This window comes from Camellia sinensis, chromosome 9, assembly GCF_055761805.1.
Source record: "Camellia sinensis isolate YWXY chromosome 9, ASM5576180v1, whole genome shotgun sequence".
NCBI classification, from domain to species: Eukaryota; Viridiplantae; Streptophyta; class Magnoliopsida; order Ericales; family Theaceae; genus Camellia; species Camellia sinensis.
The window spans coordinates 189831379-189849627 of NC_138969.1; the positions used below are offsets into that span (position 1 = coordinate 189831379).

Genomic DNA, 18249 nt, shown 5'->3' on the forward strand with positions numbered 1-18249 from the left:
CACTCCGGATTACCCATGATGGAGTTTAGGTCTTGTTGTGTTTTCATGTGCATTCATTTCATATTAAGTCGTGAAATTCGACTCATCGACCATCATGCATCGATATGCGTGATTGGTGGTACGAGGATCAAGGACTACACTTCATGAAGAGTAGTCATGCATACATATGTGAAAATACTTTGCTATGCCCCTTTCTTGCTCTCTGTTGCAGTAAATCAGAAATTAGCAGCTTTCTAAGGCCTTGCACAGCATTCTGGGGTTAATTGCAAACAGTGGCGAATCGGGGTATCGCAATGGATTTCCGCGCCAGGCAACTCAAGCATGCATCATTCCACCATTCGGAACAGAGCTGAGGCAGTCCATAGGCTTGCGTGCTAGTTTATTGTTTTCCTAGTTAATTTGAGTAATTAGTTAGGGTTTTGTAATATTTAATTATTCATTCTGACTGTATTATTTATTCGGACCCTCCGAGCGAGGGCACAACTGTAATAAGTGTACGTGAGTGTGATGTATGTCTTCCAACCCCACGTCTTTCTCCCTTTTATTTACTAGCTTATGATGGTTAGATTAGGGCATGTTTCAATTAGCATACAGTATGATAGCATGTTTGCATTCATTCATCTGTCTTGCATGCACCGGGCTCAGCGCACATACTAACTGCATCATATTTCAATTCCAAGTTGGATATGTGTTAGCTGTAGCATCTCATATGCCATCTTAGAATAGCCAAGCCTATCTTAGTTGCATTTTGCATGTGTTGCATTAGGCATTTGAGCATAGTTAGGATCACGCATGGATTTTTAACATAGCTTTTGTTTTGGCTTGGAGTACTCGGTAAGTTTTATGCTTTAGCATCCTTGGATGCGTGTGAGTGACTGCCATGATAGCATGCTTACCATGAGGCTATGTGCTTATGTGATATATCTGCCTGAATGCCTGTGGGTGAAGGTTGGGTTATTTGGATTGGAACAATTCATCAATTGTGAGTTTTAAGCCCACTTGAGAGTGGCAAATCATCTTGTTTTCTAAGCCCACCTGAGGGTAGCAAATTCACATTTTAGCCTACTTGCGAGTAGCAAACCGTTTTTCGAAACAAACATGAAATGTTTTGTTCCAATTCAGGCGATCCAGTCTATACTTGTATGTTGTGCGCATCACATAGTAAATCTAGGCTAATAACCAGAATAAGAACGCATAATGTTTTCAAAACTAGATATCATGATTAGTAGAGGCCGATCTTTGATCGGGCGAGCGGGGGTGCTTACGAAGTGACCTTCCCCAATCGTACCCAAGTTCCCGAGCCGAGGCAACTTTGGTGATGACGGACACGTGGCTTTAGGCAACGAGTCAGGGTTTCCTAAATTTCCCAAAATAAATATTTAGGCGGCGACTCTGTATCTGGGAAAGCAGTCCATGTTTGGCACTTCTTTCAAAAAAATCTGTTTTAAAAAATGATTAGCCGGATTTGGACTCTTTGATGATTTCATCGGTCTTGCATTGCACTCTACGAGATTAGATACAGGACCGTGACATTGAGTCTTGAACTATAGTGAGTCCAATGAACAAACCGGGGGGGGGGGGATTTCCCTCCCGGGATGTTCGGGGATGTCTACAATGTCGTAATTATATTTTTAGTAACGAAAATTGGACATTAGTGATGAATTCTTATCATTTTGGGACGAAATTTTTTTGTCTAAAAAAACAACTCATTTTGAGACCAAATTATTTTGTCCCTAAAAGTGTACTTATTAGTGACATTTTTAAAATTTTGTTGCTAAAAACCTTTTTTTTGACTTTTCGGGACGATCTTTTAGTAATTATCCCCACGACGATAGAAATTGGTCCTTAAATGTCTTTTGTAACAAAATTTCACTTTTAGAGATCAGGAAATTTAGTTTCTGAAACTGTTACATGCTGTAATGAGAAGATAATTGGTTGATAATTAAATATTCTCTAATTATTAACAAATTATCTTTTCAACACATCATTAAATTTAAAAAATAAAATTACATATTATTTTCTAATTTTTTTATTTATATGGCATTAGTCCTAAAATATAAGGACAAAATTATTTCAAATATAGCTTTCAATCTACACCACAACGTAAGGTCTGTTTCGACAATCGATGCAAAAACAAAAAACGGTTGATTCCTCAATGGTGAGAGATGACATAAAAAAATAATAAAAAATAAATAAATAAACAAAACAAAACAAAGACTAAGTAATAGTCCAATGAAATTATGAAATACCCATTCAATTTCAAAGGCTTTGAACATGTTAAACTCTTCACTTTCTCCTTTGCATGTCAACCTTAACCTCTTTCTCTCTGTATCTATATATACCAAACAACATATATCTCTATATTCCAATTCACTACACTCTTCAATCAAACCTTAATCTCAATAACCCAAAAGAGATATATCACAACCAAGTTTTAAATATATACAATCTTCCAAGCCCAAACCATTCAATACTCTACCCAGATTTAAAACAACCTCTCACACAAACAAATCTTCTAATCCAAAACCAATAAATCATGGCCAGCCTTAAAGCTTCAAGCTTAATGTTCTCATCATCAACTTCATCGTCTTCATGTCGTCGGAGAGAGATTATCAGAGCTGCCATCCATATGCCAAAGCTCCGGCATGGAGGTCTACTCTCTCTTCCCAACCTCACAAAAACTAGAGGTTTGTTAGAAGAGTTAGAAATGAGAAGTGGTTACACAAATACCTCTTCTCCTAAATATGATACTAGGGTTTCTGATCCTACGGTGATAGTGAAGCTTTATGCGATCATGGAGGCTATCGCGGATAGAGTGGAGACGCATAAGAATATTGGAGAGCAGAGAAATAACTGGAATAGCCTACTTTTAACATCTATTAATGCAATCATTCTCCAAGCCGCCACAATGGCAGGCATTGCTGCCACCGGTGTAGATGGTGGTGCCGCCCTTGTGTCCCTCAAGCTCTCTTCCACTTTGTTATATTTGGCGGCTATCGGAATGTTGTTGATAATGAACAAGATTCAACCATCTCAACTCACTAAAGAGCAACGAAATGCTTTTAGGTTGTTTAACCAACTCTGCAAAGAAATTCACACGATGGTGTGCATTGGGAATCCAACCATGAATGATGTAAAAGAGGCAATGGAAAAGGTTTTGGCACTTGACAAGGCCTACCCGCTTTCCTTACTAGGCAAGGTGCTTGAAAAATTTCCTAAAACTGTAGAGCCTGCAGTCTGGTGGCCTCTGCATCAGGAGAAGAGACAAACGAAAGGATACGATGTGAGAAAGAATAATAATAGGAACGGTTGGGATGATAAGCTAGAAGAGGAAATGAGAGAGATAGTTAGGGTTTTGAAGAGGAAGGACGAGGAAGACTACCTGAGATTGGGTGAAAAGGCCTTGAAATTGAACAAGGTGTTAGCCAGTTTGGGCCCTTTACTAACCGGCCTAGCAGCCATTGGCTCGGCTTTCGTGGGAAGCCCTGGCCATGGCTCATGGGCTGTGGTGCTTGGAGTTATTGGTGGAGCTTTTTCGAGCGTTGTGAACGCATTCGAGCACGGCGGGCAAGTTGGAATGGTGTTTGAGATGTACCGGAGCAATGCTGGTTTTTTAGGCTCATGGAAGAGTCTATTGAATGAAATTTGGAGGAGGAAAAAGTGGAGAAGAGAGAGAATGGGGAGATGTTTGAAATGAAGGTGGCTTTGCAGCTTGGAAGGAGCCTATCAGAGCTGATACATCTTGCAGTTTCTTCTTCAATTAAAGAAGAGGCCATACAAGAGTTTGCAAGCAAACGTTTCTAATTCATTCAAATTAAATTCAATTGTAAAATATGTAACACTAACTCTATTTGTTTGTAGTTTTGTCCATAGACTGTAAATCAATTCCATTCATTTATACATTGTAAAAATATTGAGTTAATGAAGAAACAATTATAATACTGAATTATTACAAATACTGTGTTTTGCATAAGATATAACATGCGTAGTGCAGTTCATTGACATTCATGCTCATAAAAAATATAAGACAATAATCTTATGTATCATTCGGTGGAGGGATTCCAAGTGATGTACAAAAAAAAAAAAACAAAAAAAAACAAGAAAAAATAATAATTATGCATAATTTTCATACAACATGCATGGTGACCCGTGTAATTTTCACAGTTTGTGCTAACCTCACCTCACTGAATTTTAGCTATTCTATACTTCTAATTTTGATGGTACTTCACCACAAATTTGTTTGTAGATAGGAGGTTTAAAGTGTCATGCACTATGATATTTTCTTTCTTGGTTCTTTGTATCCTTGATATCCTTTTTCTTTGTACCTGAGTAGGGCATGCAAAATAACGTACTCATGTTTTGTGGGTATTGCTTTAATTTTTGTTAGAAAGCATAGTGCTTCAAGATTTTATATGGAGGAATATTTGCTAACAATTTGTCATAACCCCTCTCTTGATAGCAACTAAGAAGTTTATCTGATTATCTACTCTATTTCATATTTTGATGATTTCAAGTTGCTGCCCTTAATCTTTAGAATTTGTAAATATGCATTGTTGTATTAAAATAAATAATATATTCATGGTGCTACCGTTAGTACCTCATAATTTAGGATCAATTTAAATGTTGCATTTGAGATTGTTAATGTTAATTGTTTCTCTAATAATGTACTATGTGCTTATGGATCTTATCTTGGCAACATGTTTCACCTTTTTTTTAGGTTTTTTTTTTTGTTTTTGTAAATTGATATGGTTTATTTTCCTAAAGCTTGTGACACACAAATGTTATGTGAACAATGTGAGTCAACTTATTTGTGACCAAAGAACACATTTACAAATGGAGGTTCCCTTGTGAAATTATGATTCAATTACGAATTTATCAAATGGTTTCATGACAGAAGAGAGCTCTCTTGATGCTGCATCAGAGAAGGAGTTGGTATGATTTGTTCTATTGGAGTTCATTTATTTATTATTTCTGATTTTTGATGTTATTGTAGAAATATATAAAATTGATACTGATATGGATTCTGTGGGTGTTGATTTTCGACCACACAACCAAACGGGGAACTCAACTGGAGAGCACCGGTAGAATAGATTAAGCCCCGAACAATCTGTTACAGAAAGATAAGAATCCGACGGTGGTTCGTTCACCCGGGGGCACTCCGATGCTCAAGTCAGTAATCAAATATCTCTCAAAGATAGCAAATTGTGCTTAACTCACAAGAAAACACTTACTGTTCGCAATATATCACACATACCTGAGACCCACGGGGGTGCCCTGCTTTTATAGCCAGCACTGACCTGATCCCTGTAGAAGCCTCACTTCAGTGGACTCAAGCTCAATGCTCATCCTGGACTCTCAATTAGATAGGGATAAATTCCCTAGGAGCTTTATCTCTATCCAGACTGAGATTCTCTCCTATTCTAGGACTCTTGTCCCTTATCCACTCATCTCAGATTCCGGTATCTCCATAGATAACCTCGGCCTAGCCGAGATAACCTCGGCATCATGACCAGGCCACGTAGAACCTCGACTGACACTTCGGCATCACCTTGACCACGTGCTGTCATTCACAAAATATGTCCCCACAACTGCCCCCTAGGTTCTATTACTTCGACAACTTGAGTTGATGGAACCTACATCGCCTACTCATATATTATATCGGCTACAATTCATTCTTTCCTTCGACCAAGAACATGACTCGTCGGTTTTAAGTACCCAGGACTCAACTATCTATCTTTATCAATGACCAAGAACCAAGAACTAAGTTCTTTGAGTTCCTTAACCAAGATCGTTCCTCTAGCCGAGGTTTTTTGTAGAGACCCTAATTTTTGTAATTACCATTAAATCCCTAACCTTGAGTTTATTTCAATAAAGCCCTTGAAGTTTTGCTTAATTGCATTTTAAACCCTAGAATCGGGAAGCATCGCGGATTAATTCGAGTAAACCCTAATCGATTCCGTAAATTAATAATCACCTTTAAAACCATATTATTAGTTATTAGACCCTATCATTAGATATTAATCACTCTAAAATTTTAATTCCCGGTAATGCCGTTTTTGCTCGGTTTCTCGCATTTGTTTGCGCTTTAATTTAACGGGACCCGAATTTATTATTTTAACTATTTTCTAATGTTAGTATATTAATAACATATATCAAGGTTTCATAAATTTAGACTTGGTCCCTATATACTTTTATTTTATTTCATTCCAACCCTTAATTGTAATATTTTATTAATTAATGTACTTGTATTATATTATGTTTATAAATGCAAATATCTCATAAAAATATCTTATATATATATATATATATGTGTGTGTGTGTGTGTCTTGGAGCCCAAGTTGTTGACCATGTGATGGATAAAAAGGGCCATAATTGTAACTTTGACAATTTGCACTTAGGGAACTTAGTCCCCAAGAAACCTTCCCAATCTTTTCTCTATATATATATATATATATGCACACTTCTCCCCCCTCATTATATACATTTTCAGCCATCCACTAGAGGAGTGAGAGAGAGTGATCTTGGAAAAAAAAAGAGAGAGGGAGAGAGTGAGAGAGAAGAAGAGGAGAAGAAAAGGAAGAATTGTGTTAGTCTTGTACAACAAAGGTAAACATACAACACCTCTTCTCTCAAGTTCTCTTACCACTTGTTTTTCCCCTCCTAATACATGCTCTTTGTATATATATATTGTAGTCTAGGCCTACACTCTTGTATAAGTGTGTATTAATCAAGAAATGGTATGCTTCACTTTCTTTCTTAAATTTCCAGCAGCAAATCTTTTCCCTCTCTTGAATTTATTTTCCCATCAAAACTCCATAAAATCAAAATCTGTTTTTATGGTACAATATTTGGTATGTCTAGAGTATGTGGTAATTTTTGTAGGTCCTAAGGATGCGTTTTTATAACCTAAACAATTTTTCTAAGTTTGTTACTCACAGAACCAGAAAAACAGTCAACTTTATCTATTTTTAGAAAATTCCAGAAAAATAATCTTGAGTCCAATTTTATGTCAAAATCTTAATCTTGGTGTTATATTTTAAGTAAAATTTGTTTGAACTCAAGAGAGTGAGGGGTTTGAGAGAAAAACCGATTTGCGTAACGGTCAACGAATCTGGACAGATCTTGGTAATTCTGAATTATCTTAAAATCTAAAATACCTATCCTACTTTCGTAAATTGAGTTTGAAACTAGACTTATTTATCTACAAACTCACATGAGGCCAGGTACTTAGGGCCAATAAAAGTATTTTTTTAAAATTATTTTCGAACTGGTTCAAAATCTGGAAATCTGGAAATTTGTGTTAATATGCTCTTATTTGGTTTGCAACTCTTATATTCTATGTTTCTTGAATGTGTTAGTCTCGATATGTAATCTGTGATAAATTGTAAATTTTCTTTACCATGAATAAATTACTTGTTGTTCAGTTTGGATGCGTAATTATACTGACCATGCTTTGCTATAACTGAGAACATAATACACTTAATAAAGGGGAAATCAAATGGGATGGTAATGGGTTGCGATCATTGTATTTGATTTTATGAGATAATGAACGATTGATTCAAGAGCATGATATAATGGAATGTATTCCATTTTTGTGAAGTCTTGCGCAAGTGTGTTTCCGAACCCTAACATGGCACGGGAGGTATTCTGGCTGCTTAACGGAAATGGGAGGCATAAGGGTGGGAGTGAGGGTCTCACACAGGGAGAGTATCCCTGGAAGCCCGTTTCCTTGGGGCAGACCGTGATGTCACCACTTGGGTATGTAACCTAGGTGCGTGGGCATCATTGGTAATTGTGCGGTAAGTGACGCACTGGTGGTCATGCGGTAAGCGACGCATTGGGTATTGTATTAACCAAGGGGGAGTCCGAATTGCCCGTGGCCAGTGTTAGTGGTTGGGTAGGAACGGCATTCCGCGGGGAGTTGCCTAGAACTAACTAAAATTGACTATTATTCATGAGAATTGAAATTTAATTATAAACTCTGCTTAATTATTGCTTTCATTGTATGTTATGATCATGCCGTTATGTTCTTGTGTATTTGGAATGGGAAAGGGGTCGGGGTGTGTGTGTTTACTGGGCATTCCAAGCTCATGGCGTTTTATGCCAGGTAAAGGCGAGTTTTACACCAAGAACAGAATCCCTAAAAGCTTTGTGGAACAGTGGCTGTCTTAGAAATTAGATTGCATATTTCCTGTATTTTGGATAATATTTTTGTATCAAGGAACCGATATGTATCTAAGACTTGAAGAATTTTATCTGTAACTATTATTAATATTTTATTTTAGTGTAATTATTTGTATTTTGTGCTTAAAAATGATGTGTATCCTCTAGCTAAACCCTGGTGCATCGTTGTATTATATTATCAAAATTTGGGGCGTCACATTTTTACCTTATTAAATCATGAATTCTAAGAGTTTTATCTGCACATGAACTGTCACGCACGGTTTTCTCAACCGTTCTCTCCACGTGTCCCTTTCTTATTGGTTCATACCTGACATACGTTATCAGGTCGCGTCGTTTCTATCCACGCCACCTGACAAGCACATTGTCCAAGGCATTTCATTATGGTTTATTGCCTTTTCGATTTTTTTAACAAAACTCCCTCATTCTCTCTCTTCGTCTCTTCACTTTTCATTCTTTCATTCTCTTTCTGCCCATATTTTCTCTCTTTACAACATTCACCATTTTCATACCTTTGAAGCTCTGCAACCGTGCGTTGTTTCGTTTCTCCGGCGCATTTTTCATTGTTCCACTCCAGCGTTTACCACCGTCTAACTCTGGCAAGTATTACTTTGGCCTCAATTTCTGTCTTTTGAAATTTCAGTCTTCCACTGTTCTGAATACGCCTCTGTTTTGCCATATGTTTTGTATGCTGCATTCGTTGTTGTTGTTGAATCTCGTATTTATATTTGTATCATGAATTGATTTCTTGAATTTGCTCTAGATTTTGAAGTTTGTCATTGTGTTCCTTGACTATCAATCATGCTTGTTTGTGATCTGTGTACATTTCCCTCACACACTCACTCAGTGTTTTGTGGATTTGGGATTCTATATCAGTGTTTCTTTTTTCTTCCTGTGATTCTTGAATTTTTCCTTTGAATCCTTCTTGGCCCTGAACTTCGTTCCATTTCTATTTGCTTTGTCGGTTTTTCAGATTCTTGCTCCTGTTTCTTGTTTCTGTAGTTCTAGGTTTGGGATTTTCCATAGAACCCATATACCTAAGAAAAAATGAAACAAATTTCCCTTTAGATCTTCAAAATCTTCACCCAAATGCCTTTTTTAGGACCTAGCAGAGGTTTTTAACCCCTTGTTAAGCTATTTTATCAAATTCCTATTTACCGAACCCACTCTAGCCGAGATTATGGGCATGTTTAGGTGGAGAGTAGACACCCTGACCAAACTAGAGTCCTCCCGGCAAGAGTTTTTCATCCCAGCTGATGTCCATTTGAGGTTGGCTTGGAAAGACGACTCAATTATGCCTGGTCAAGATTACATGCCATTCCCAGTCGTCTCTATTGTTGAAGGAGGAGTTAGGTTTCCCCTAGACATCCTCTTTAGGGAAGTCCTCCACTATTACAAACTTAATCCCATGCAGTTGGCAGTTAACTCTTTTAGTATTATCAACGGCATTGCCGAACTGGCACGTCGGCAGAATGCCAGAATCACCCTCTCTGATATCCAGTATTTCTTCACCATGTGTAGCTTAAAAACCCCTAAGGGCTACACTTACTACCTCAAGTCGAGATCTACTCAATACCAGCTGATAACTGATATCCTAGATTCTAATAACGGTGTAGCAGACGACTATCTAATTGTCTTGGGCAATTGGGAGTTCGCGCCAGACAATGAACTCCACCTCTTCTCCCTGCGTCGCGAAGTTTTTAGGGATGACAAAGGTAAGGACCTAGTCCCCTCCCAAATTCCCTTTCTCTGTTGCCTTACCTAACTATCTTTTTGTTTCTAATGTTCTCTTTGTGTCTTTGCAGCCCTTTCTCAGCCCAAAAAGGATTTTTGCCAATACTACATGCCAAGCAAGGATCTGGTGTGTCTTCTTGGCTTGCCCATTGAAGTGCATTAGGCTCCAGTCCTCATCAACTTCATCCCTACGTACAGGAGTCCTCTGCCCGACGTCCCTAGAAAGAGCAAATCTCCTTCATCCAAGGCCAGATCAGGCCTTTACCTTTGATCCTGCAGACCAACCATCAACTTCTGCCCCCTAGCTAATTCCTCTATTCCAGTGCCAACGCAGACGTCGAGCTCCAGTTTCCGCTCCTGCCGGCAGAACTCGTAGCTGCCGCCGACGCCGAGAATTTGACACCGGCTCACTACATTGCTAACCCGCCCATAGCCCTTCTAGCAATCTGTTTTGGCACCAAGGTCACTTTTGCCGCTACTGTCGAAGAAATGGGCCACGCTAAAATCATTCTGGACGATCTTCTTGCCGACATTCCTGGCATGGTGTCGGTCCATTTCTCCTCCCCTTCTTAATCTCAAGCAAAACCCAAGATCAAAAGGGTTAAAAGGGCTAAGGCCAAACCCAGTGCCACCGGGGTGGAATCAGAGGACGTAGTGCCAATTTCCAAATTGGCTGAAATAGAAAAGTCTGCTTCTGTCGAGAAGAGGCCTGCTAAGGTTAAGGTGTCTGATCAATCACAATCCAAAAGGCTGAGGTCCTGTGGGAATCCTCAGCCCGGTGTTTTCCATGCCGACGAGGTTTGGACTCCGGAAGTCAAGGTTGAAGACCGACCTCTTCTGGCCGGGCATAGCGCACTCGATAGTGTGGAAGTCGGCACTGCAGTCTCTACCACCGTTCCTTTTTCGGCCGATATCAATCGGATGGCTGTGCTTTTGGAGTACGAAAACTACGCCTTGATGATACGGCACTGTGTCTTGGTATAGTTTCAGCACTTGTAACTTTTTGTTTAATTTTAACTTTGGTTTTTATACTTAACGAATTTTCTTTTCCTTTTTTTTCGGCAGGCTATCTAGCAGGGCCACTGCCTCGCAGTGAAAATTGAGGAATTTAAAAAGGGACTGACAAACAAGACAAAAGAGACATCCAAGCTCCCGTCTTCTCTAAATATGGCCGAGGCCCGCATCTGAAGTTTGTAGGACCAGGAAAAAACTATCCAACTGGCCTAGAGCAAAGCCAAGGGTCGCGCCGAAGCTGCTGAGAATGTGGCCGAAGTCTCTAAGTGTCATGACCTGAACCCGCCCCCATGGATTAAGGTTATAACCGGCTAGTAATCAAGGGATTACCTGCGGCCTCAAACCAAATAAAACATATTTCAACAGAGTTAAGGGGCCAATGCGGAAACAAACTTAAAACTTTTATCCATAGAGCTGTGCTACATGGCACATCATAACATTTCACATATATTCGTTAATAACCCACATTAAAAGGAAGTTAACATATAAGCTTTACACAACAGGATCATTCAAGTCATAGTTAGCCAAACCAAAAGCTTATGTACATGGTGAGCCAATATTTACACCAAAGTAACAACATAAGGACAAAAGAAACAAACAAGTCTCGTGCGTGAGACGTTTGGGCTGACTCCACAAAACTTGACTTTTCTCACATGACTTCACTGAGGTTGGGTTTGGACCTGTCTTGGCTTACCTACAGACACATGAATGAGAGTGAGTGAAAGCCTAGTGAATAATATCAAATAAATAAAGTACATGAATGAAAATTGAAATAGATATATCAAATGGTCTTAGACCCATTCATGTTTCCAATTGGTGCGTTACACGGCTTCAAGTCTGATCATATCAAATGGCCTTTGGCCCACTTTGTTCAAACGGCTTTAAGGCCCAATCATTCATATCAGACGGCCTTTGGCCCAATCATTTACGTCCAACGGCCTTCGGCCCAATCATTCATGTCAGACGACCTTTGGCCCAATCATTTATATCAAACGGCCTTTGGCCCAATCATTCATGTTCGACGACCTTTGGCCCAATCATTTATTTTAAACGGCCTTTGGCCTAATCATAAGGTGTACCGAACATTTTCCCACCATTCAATTAACAAACTTATGAAACCCATTCCACTCGAGCGCATGATGCACACTCATAGAAGTTCTACAAACAGAAGACCGTCGTTCAAGTGCAAGAAGTCTCGCTCGAGCGAAGAACACTACCTCTCTAGTATCTTTGCAGGCCTGCAAAAGTACTGGGAGCTCACAAAGCTTGCTCGAGAGCAAGAAGCATCGCTCGAGCGAAGAGGTCAAATTCTGGGCAACAATAGTTTGAACCAACAAACCTACTCCAAACGCATCTAAGATGCTCCAAAACTCAATCTCAATGAGAAATAAGAGGAAACATGACATGCACAACAATACAAAACCATGAAACCCAAGTCTAGGATACAAAATGGGTTGGGTCCAAACAAGAATTGCTATAATCTCCCCTTTAAGGAATTTTGTCCCGAAAATTATAAATCAAACTTTAAAACTGTGTTTAAACCAATTATAACAATGATAATCAATCAATTCCATCACCATGACCTATTTTCTGATCATCCGTTCTCATCAACTCGATACATAAGTCCCGACATTGAAAGTACAATTCACATTTTTTTTTTCCAAAACATATACAATGTTCATATTAAATTTGTGTTTCCAAAACATATACAACATATACAATGTTCCCATATTCTCAAACATATGCAATGTTTTCGTATTTTATTAACATAACACAATTTCAATACATGTTCAAACATCAATCAAATAAATCCGAATACTTCTCATGGACTTTAACTCACATTCCCAAGTTGCTTCCTCAACCCTGTGATGTTTCCACAATATTTTAACCAAGGGAATTATCTTGCGTGGCAAGACTTGATCTCGAGTATGGCATCCTCATCTACTTCGAAGTTGGTCCAATCCAACACGTATGATGGATCTGGCTCATACTTCCGAAGCATACTAATATGAAACTCATCATGAACCTATAGACACCCCATTTTTAACCGTCCGCAAGACTCAGACGCTTGGTTCAATATACTCGATGATAACAGTTGAATTTTGAATTCGCAGCGATTCAGAATCAATCAGGCTTCCGAAATAACCTCGCATCTTCAACATTTACCTTGTTTCAACCCATGAGTTTCATTTTTGGACCTTTTCTTACCCTGAGCTGAGTTTGAACCAAAAAAACAGGAGAGGCCATCAAGGCCAGGCCGTGCATCAGTGATGGCCGGCCGTGGCTATGAATGGTCGGCCGATTTTTGATGGCGATAAACATTGTTCTGGGCGGGAGGCCGGCACTGTCCATTTTTGAAGATATTTATCACCTTTTGAGCTCGAATTCTATAAAACCGAAGCTCTGAGATTGTTTTGAGGGTTGAAACAAAAAATCTAGAAGTGATATATACACCTTGAGAGCTCTTGACTCCTCCTTCTTCCATTGCAAGTCATCCTTGAGCTAACATAGCTTGTTTATACCACCTCTACACACCGTATACAACCTTGTCTTACCACCCTAAAGCCTTGGTTGATCTTGGAGAAGTATAATTCAGGCTTGAGAGCACATTGAAAATAAGTTTGAAACATTAACAACAAGTTTACTTCTTGAAAGGTATAAACTTGCTTTCTCTTCTCTTGCCTTCATTTCTATCATTTACTTCATAATTCTTGCTGTTTTGGATTGTTTTGAGTTTGTTTGAAGTGTTTGGAGTTGGGTTTGAAGAGTTACCAAAAGGGTAAAGAGAGCTTGCTCTTTCTATACCTTTACTTATAACTCAAACCTTCTCTTTTTCACTATTTTCCTTTGGTATTTACACTAATTTTTAGAGGTTTGGAAAGGCTAAAAACCTTGTTTTAAAGCTTCAAAAGTGGAGGGGATAGCCACCCCTCCTTATCCTTGCTTACTAGCCTTAATTCTCTTCTTTATTGTCTAGTTTTCCAAGCTCTTTTCATGCATATTTTACCTCTAATTTTCATCTATTAAGGGTTGTTTTGAGTTTGCCTAGGCCTTTTCAATTGGTTCATGCCTTGTTTAACACACCCGTGGTCTCATAAGTTGGCACACTTATTACTTGTTATGCTTTCATTGATCATTTTCCATATTTGGAGTCTAAGTTTACTAATCAATCAATCATTCCATATCTTTCATTCTTGAGAATGATTTCAACCAATTGAGGTTGTTCAATACATGTAAAGGAGACCTACACTTAATGGCTTAATCTCTTCGGAGATTCATTGTCAACGGTGTAGTCTCCTTCTCATGTCTTAGAAGAACCTCTTGTTTGACATTATTTCCTGTTTAGAGGACTTTAACATCATATTTGGACAAATGGGCTAATGAATGGCAATGACTAAAACAATTGGCTTAAAATTTGGATTAACACACTTAAAGAAAATGACTTAATAGCTTGAACTTGGCCGGACATTATGCCAAGTTTTTTTTGTGTCAAGGGTCATCAAGCATCAATTCATGGTGTTTTCGATGTCTTTGAAGCATCTCAACTTCCTTTTTTGAGTTCATCCCATATGACAAAAGGGAGGAGTGGTCATTTGCATTACATTCATTGATTTTTTTTTTGTCCAAAATGATATCTGAGATCATCAAGCAATCATATTGCTCATTGATAGCTTTGGAGTCAATCCCAACCTTTTCTTGAGGCTTTCCCATGACAAAGAAGGAATGAAGGACAAATAGAGCTTGAGAATGCTCTATCTGCACTCATTTCACCTCAGAACACAAAAACAGAGCTTTGCACCAAATTGATGCACGGCCGATCATCTGTAGACTCGGTCGGCTATCAGTGATGCATAACCAGCCCTTGGTGTGTGGCCAGCAGTGTAATTTTGCAAAAACAGAGGCAGTGGCTGAAGGTGAAACAAAAATGGCCTGGGCAGACAGAGTAGCTTTCGGGCGCTCCGCATGCAACCTCCATCCATCTTCCATTATGCTCTTATCAAATGCAATTAATTGTTTCATTAGTATTATTGTCATAGTTATGGATAAATTGTGTTGTAATATTTAATTAGTCTAATTAGTTGTAGCTAATTAGTTTGTGTTGTAATATATAATTAGCTTAGCCTAGTTAAATTCTTAATTAATTAGCTTAGATAGTTAGATAATTATTCATTCAAGTGTTGTAATAATTAGTTAATTAGTTTAGCTATTTATTCAAATTTTTTAATAATTAAAGCTTAGCTTAGCTTGATTAGTTAGCTTAGTTCATTCGGACTCTCCTTTGTGAGAGCGTAATGTAATAATGTGTATGTCTTCCAACCTCACGTCTTTCTCCCTTTTATTTATCCGCTTTTGATGGTTAGATTAGGAATATGTTTCAATTAGCATACCTTATGCTTGTATCTATTCATTTTGTATTGCATGCACCGAGACTCGGCGCATCATTCTAACTGCATTGTCATCTCAATACTTCATTGAATACGTATTTAACCACATGTTATCAAATTGTTTCACATGCCATATTTAGTAGCCGAGCCTATTAATTGCATAGTACATATGTTGCATTAGATATTTTGCATAGATAGGAATCATATATATTTTTCTAACTCATATCCTCCTAGCTTGGAGTACTAGGTGAGTTTTTAGTGCTTTAGCATACTTGCATGAGTGTGAGTAATTGCAATAAACTAGCATGCTTACCATGAGGCTAAATGCTTACTTGCTATAAAATGTTTGAATGCTTGTGGATGAAGGCTTGTTGCTTGAATTGGAATAATTCAACGAATGTAGGTTTTATGTCTAGTGGCAAAATTCAAAACTTTAACCCCATTTTGTTGAGTGACAAATTCGCAAACGTTAAAGCCCACTTGAGGTGGCAAAATTCAAACCCATTTACAAAACAAACATGAAATTGAATTGTTTCAATTTTTGCAAGTTAGTCTATACTTGTGTGTGCGCACATCACATAGTAAATGCTAGCCTATAAACCAAAATAAGAGCATATAATGTTGATAAAAATCATATCGTGATTAGTAGAGGTCGATCTTTGATCGGGAGAGCGGGGGTGCTCAATTCATGACCGTCTCCTCTCATACCTAAGTTCCTCGAGCCAAGGCAACTTTGGTGATGACGGACACGTGGCCTTTGGCACGAGTCATGGGTTTTCTAAATTTTTTCAAAAATAAAATATTTAGATGGCGTCATAACTGTTGGAGTCCAAACTATAGGGCTTTCTTTCAAACCTCCGAAAGGGAGCCCGAAAAAGGGGAGCTACAGTTTCTGGCAACTCTGCTGGGGATTTAGAGAATTTGACTTGAACTTATGATATGACATTTGATCTACACTTATGTGTTTCTTTGCATTTGCACTTGCATCAGTGTGCCTAAGTCACTGTGTTTGCCATCTGCTATTCCTGAACGGTTTGCCAGAGGCTTGCTTGGAAAAGCTTGCCAAAAGGCTGATCGGTTGCGGGCTCTGCCATGATGGGAACACAACCCATGGATCTGGACTACTGCTGTACCGTTTGATCCTTCTTTCACTTCTCGGTATTAGGTGTGAGAGGTATATTAGGTAGTCTTGCTGAGGTACCCTGTTGACTATTCGACCTAGTTGCATATCGAAAAATCGTAGAGACTGTTCCAAACTAGGACAGGATGCTCTCCCATATACAGGATAACGTGATACCGATTGTTTGAATCATAAAGCTGCAGCTCACTCAAAACTAGGACAGGGTAACCCTATCCCATCATAGGGGTGTTTTAGCTTTCACTTAATTGTTATGCGCTTTTAAAGTGAAACTCTGTAGGAATGCATGTATCAGTTGCAAGTTTGGGTATCAGTTTTGAGAGGGGCAGAAATTCGGTGTTGAGTGCAGTTCTACAGCTTATGATTGTAATTGTGTATTGTTCACGTCTGAGCTGAGGTGCTGTGCGGTTTCTAATTTTTGCTTTCTTTTTGCTTTATTTCTTTTTGCAAGGTAGTTTTTCACAAATTGCTTCGGACAGTTTGGATCCCCCCCAGGCACTCTCGACCCGTATAAAGAGAATCTACATATCCAGGGATCTTGTTGGGGGACAACCTGTGTTTGCTCCCTCCCACCAGTTATTAGATGGAGGCGAGTTAGGTATAATTCACCTGTTCAACAATCACTTGCATTTAGTCAGGAACAATCTCTTGCAGCTAGGCCAATAAGAGATCACTCGCCCATTCAAATGGCTTAGTACCCAGCTGGTATGGAGGACTTGATCCGTTATCTCCAGCAAACCATTGAAACCATGCAGCAAGATACTGTTCGCCAAGCTAAGGCTACAGCCCAACAAACTGAAGTGATAAACATGCTACAGCAACAACAATAACAACCACAACAAGCAGCAGCTTTTGCTTCCTATGCACCTCCTGTGGGTATTCTGGCACCCGGGGTCACTGTCAATGTCCAAGAGAATATGGGCATTCCAGTAGATTCGATCCCATCATAGGCCTCTAAGGCGCCAGTGTACCAAACTGAGGCCCCATTTGAATTCAAGGTGGATCCCACTGCACTGAAGGTTAACAAGCTAGAAAAGCTTCTCAAACGGGCACATGGTGTTACTTCAATACCTGACATCGAGGATGGCTATACTGACTTGGTAGTGACCTTGCCAGATAGGTTCAAGATGCCACATATCGACCGGTTCGATGGCTCTGGGGATCCCATGGTCCATTTGCGGTTATTCTCGGACATTCTATGGCTAATAGGCCTCTCTAGACTCCAAAAGCTGTCGCTTTTCGGCCGGACCCTGTCAAGGATAACGACTATCTGGTATACGAAACTGGAAGACTCTGTGAAACGAAGTTGAGAGGAAATGGTTGACGCTTTTGTTGCACAATATTCATACAACACGCAGATAGAGGTCACCACTCGTGATCTTGAAGCAACCCGTCAGGAGCCAAAGGAGGGCGTCTCGGATTTTGTAACTAGGTGGAGGGCCAAGGCTTCGATGATGACTACCCGGCCATCCGAGAAAGATCATATCAGAATGATAGTCCGCAATCTGCAAGGGAAATTGTTGCAGAAGATGATTGTCTTACCCTTGTTCACATTTGCTGATCTCCATGAGATAGGAGTTCATATTGAAGATGCAATGAAACAGGGGTTGATAAACGATGAGAAGGAGCAGCCCAAGAGGCCTTTCATACGCAGTTCCAATGCAACCACTAGTGGTAACGCAGCTGCGCGGCCTTTGAATGTGAGTATAGTCACCACCACACCCAAGATCGCTAACCCTTTTGCCAGTACATCCAACACAACTCCACAAACCTCAAATAACCAAGCTCGATCTCAGA

General features: G+C 39.2%; 1 pseudogene; it reads left to right on the forward strand.

Moving 5' to 3' along the window:
- The first annotated feature begins 2536 nt into the window (after window positions 1-2536).
- LOC145800072 (putative F-box protein At4g22030 pseudogene) lies at window positions 2537-3804 on the forward strand (annotated as a pseudogene).
- The last annotated feature ends 14445 nt before the right edge of the window (window positions 3805-18249 follow it).